We start from the raw sequence: 4,272 nt of genomic DNA on the forward strand, positions 1-4,272 counted from the left end.
GGCTCTCAGGTGGTCAGTGCGGGCTCTTAGGTGGTCAGTGAGGGCTCTCATGTGGCCGGTGGGGCTCTCAGGTGGTCAGTGCGGGCTCTCAGGTGGTCAGTGGGGCTCTCAGGTGGCCAGTGGGGCTCTCAGGGGGTCAGTGCGGGCTCTTAGGTGGCCAGTGAGGGCTCTCAGGTGGCCGGTGGGGCTCTCAGGTGGTCAGTGCGGGCTCTCAGGTGGTCAGTGCGGGCTCTCAGGTGGCCGGTGGGGCTACCAGGAGGATGTTTAGACCTCATCTGATGCCAGAAGGCAGTTCCTGGTTCTGTTGTTTTCTGCTGCCTACCCCTCAGTTGGGCTGCTTCTGGACTTCTGTGTGCAGTGATGGACCTTGCAGGAAGTAGACCTCCAAGCTTTTAGAATGGTGGGGATCACAAGATGTCCTTCTTCCCACAATGGATGAGAAAGGAAATCGGAGTTTTGTATTTGCTGTAAATTCCATTTCTTGGACTCCATTGAAGGACTCGGGTCCCACCCTTCCTGTTGTTGATCATGCTCTTGCTACTGCTTTGCCACAGAAATGGGACCTGCTGGGAGTAGTAGTAGGGGGTTGTCCCGGGGTGGCCACGTGTACAGTTCTGAAGGTAGCAGTATAACCAAACAGTCTCTGAATTCCTGTGCCCCGCGATGAGTATGAACATAGAGTTTTTGTGTCTGTAGATGGGGACAGTTGGTGTGTCCACGCCGCGGTTTGTCCCCGCGCTCTGCACCAGGCCGACCTCCTCCGCGATGAACTGCTGGACACCATGACACGGATTGAACTCCCGGTGACAGAGCCGTCCTTCCCCGACCAGGAGTGCATGCTGAACGTCCTCAGGGCCCTGCTCTCCGGGGGGTTCCTCAAGGTGTGTGTGTCCTCATACAGGCCGGGAGGGTTCCCTTCCACAAGTCATCAGGAGAGTCATAGAGGAAGGAGCAGAGTCCTCCAGCAGAGGAGAGTCATAGAGGAAGGAGCAGAGTCCTCCAGCAGAGCAGAGTCCTCCAGGAGAGGAGAGTCATAGAGGAAAGAGCAGAGTCCTCCAGGAGAGGAGAGTCCTAGAGGAAGGAGCAGAGTCCTCCAGGAGAGGAGAGTCCTAGAGGAAGGAGCAGAGTCCTCCAGGAGAGGAGAGTCATAGAGGAAGGAGCAGAGTCCTCCAGCAGAGGAGAGTCATAGAGGAAGGAGCAGAGTCCTCCAGCAGAGCAGAGTCCTCCAGGAGAGGAGAGTCATAGAGGAAAGAGCAGAGTCCTCCAGGAGAGGAGAGTCCTAGAGGAAGGAGCAGAGTCCTCCAGGAGAGGAGAGTCATAGAGGAAGAAGCAGAGTCCTCCAGGAGAGGAGAGTCATAGAGGAAGGAGCAGCCAGTGCGGGCTCTCAGGTGGCCAGTGCGGGCTCTCAGGTAGTCAGTGCGGGCTCTCAGGTGGCCAGTGCGGGCTCTCAGATGGCCAGTGCGGGCTCTCAGGTGGCCAGTGCGGGCTCTCAGGTAGTCAGTGGAACTCTCAGGTGGCCAGTGTGGGCTCTCAGGTGGTCAGTGGAGCTCTCAGATGGCCAGTGCGGGCTCTCAGGTGGCCAGTGAGGGCTCTCAGGCGGCCAGTGCAGGCTCTCAGGTGGCCATTGAGGGCTCTCAGGTGGCCAGTGCAGGCTCTCAGGTGGCCAGTGAAAGTCTCAGGTGACCAGTGCGGACTCTTAGGTAGGCAGTGGAACTCTCAGGTGGCCAGTGTGGGCTCTCAGGTAGTTAGTGGAGCTAGCAGGTGGCCAGTGTGAGCTCTCGGGTGACCAGTGCGGGCTCTCAGGTGGTCAGTGGAGCTATCAGTTGGCCAGTGCGGGCTCTCAGGTGGCCAGTGCGAGCTCTCAAGTGGCCAGTGCAGGCTGTCACCAGGGGTCCGGAGAGTCTTGCTGGCAGCTGCGGATGAAGTTCTCTAATCAGGCTCTAATATGCCTGAATAGAGGGCCACCACTACCTGATTGTAGCTGGCCTGAATTTACATCAGGCATACCAAGGCGGTCCGGGCCAGTCGGACCTATTTATAAGAGCGGGCCTGGAGCAGGAGCTGCGGCCCAGTTCCTAACAAGTCACGGACTGGTACCGGTCCATGGCTGGGGGTTTTGGGACCTCTGCTGTATAGCCATTAGTACATCATTACATATTTTGCAATGAATGAGGCGGCAGATCAGTAGAGGAAGGAATGGTGAAGTGAGTCAAAGAGGCGAATGAATGCTGAAGTGAGAGTGGTCAATAGAGGGATAAATAGCGGAAGTGAGGGTTGACAAGGTGGGAAATGACCGCTAATGAGGGTGTCGTCAGTAGATGGATTAGTATAAGTGGAAGGAGTCAGGAGAAATAAGGTTAGTAGAGAGAATGAATGTCGAAGTGGGATTGGCCAGTGAAGGTATAAATATTGGCATGGGAAGGATAAGTGAAATGAATGAGTGCTGAACCTAAATAGTTAGTTGAGGAATAAATAGAGAAAGTGGGGTGCAGGGAAGAATGAATGCTGATGTGGAAGCAGTCAGTGTCAGAATGAGTAGTGAAGTGGAGGTGGTCAGGGAAGAAATGCATTAAAAAGCAGTATAGGAATGCGTAACAGAAGTGGGAGTGGTCAATGGGGGAATGAATAACCGAAGTGGGAGTGGTCAATGGGCAAAATGATTAAAAGAAGTGGGAGTGGTCAATGGGGAATGAATAACAGAAGTGGGAGTGGTCAAAGAGTGAATGAATAACAGAAGTGGGAGTGGTCAATTGGGGAATGAATAACAAAAGTGGGAGTGGTCAATAGGGGAATGAATAACAGAAGTGGGAGTGTTCAATGGGGGAATGAATAACAGAAGTAGGAGTGGTCTGTTAAGGAATGACTAACAGAAGTGGGCAGAATTGAATTAATCCCTAAGTGGTTGTGGTTATTAAGTGAATGAACAGTGCAAGGGCTCAGAGAGGACTGAATACACAAGTGGGGTAGTCAACGTGGAAATAGGTAGTGAACGTAGGGCTGATCGCTGGGAGGAAAGCTCAGTAAAGTAGAAAAGGTGAGACGAGGGAATGAATACGGAAGTGGGATAGAGTCTGGAGAAGGAGATTGACAGGTGAAGTGGCAGTGATCAATGAAGAATTGACCTGGACATGGTCCCTGGGTTGTGGCCTAGAGGAAGTGAGGCCAGGAATGAACGATGGTCGGTAGAAATGTTTTTGGGGTTCATATGTAAGAGACGCCGGTCAGTCATATGGGCCAGAAGTTAGAATAATCCTCTCTTTGTCCCGATATTCAAGGCCCACTAACTGTTCTCTGTGCTGCAGACATCAGAAGAGGCACGCAGTGCTGCAGAATGGCCCCGTTCCTTGGCTTGTCTCTATCAGCCAGCTGATGCCAGCCCCCATCTGAGTGATCCCGATCGCACAACGGCTCCCACAGGGGACGATGGGATATAGATGGAGTTTGTGTCACTGTCCCCTCTCATTTACTTCTTCCAACATCATTAATCAACTTCCCAATGAAACGAGCCCCAGAGACAGTGGCAGTCTCCCCTCTGTTTTAAGTCAGCTTTAATTACAATCCCACCAGGAGGGCGTCCTGCGCACACGCTCTCCCCAACAGCTCTATTGTCCTGCCGGAGAGTGGACAGTGCTGGCCCTCGGGCTCTGGGGCCATGACCTGATCCCTATGACAAAGCCGGCTTGACCCCTCTATGCGTCCACTTGACTTAACTAAGACATGTGGCATTTTCATCTTTCGAAAATTATCAGAAGGAGAGAGAAGCAATGGACGTGTGTTCCCATGTAAGCCCTCCAGAGGAAGAGAGCTATTGACTGGAACTGTCAAAATGTATCGACTTTAATTCTCTAACGACTGGTATACTTTTCACCAAAGAAAACTTTACTTTCTGTACATTTCATCAATATTACTCTGGAGTGAGGTTTTCTGACTTTACGACACGCCGCCGTCAATATTTAACTCTTCAGCACAAATATGTATTTTTAATAGGTAAATATTATTCAATAAATATACAATGTTTACACTACAAATCTCAGACTGTTTGCTATGTCGTGACCTCTTGTCCCCTCTGAGGACTTCTACGGCCCCCTCTAGTGGCTCCTGTCACATATACACTGAGTGGCCAGATTATTATATACACTGAGTGGCCGGATTATTATATACACCGAGTGGCCGGATTATTATATACACTGAGTGGCCGGATTATTATATACACTGAGTGGCCAGATTATTATATACACTGAGTGGCCGGATTATTATATACACTGAGTGGCC

The sequence above is a fragment of the Nanorana parkeri genome, unplaced genomic scaffold (assembly GCF_000935625.1).
Source record: "Nanorana parkeri isolate BGI_ZX_2015 unplaced genomic scaffold, ASM93562v1 scaffold802, whole genome shotgun sequence".
NCBI classification, from domain to species: Eukaryota; Metazoa; Chordata; class Amphibia; order Anura; family Dicroglossidae; genus Nanorana; species Nanorana parkeri.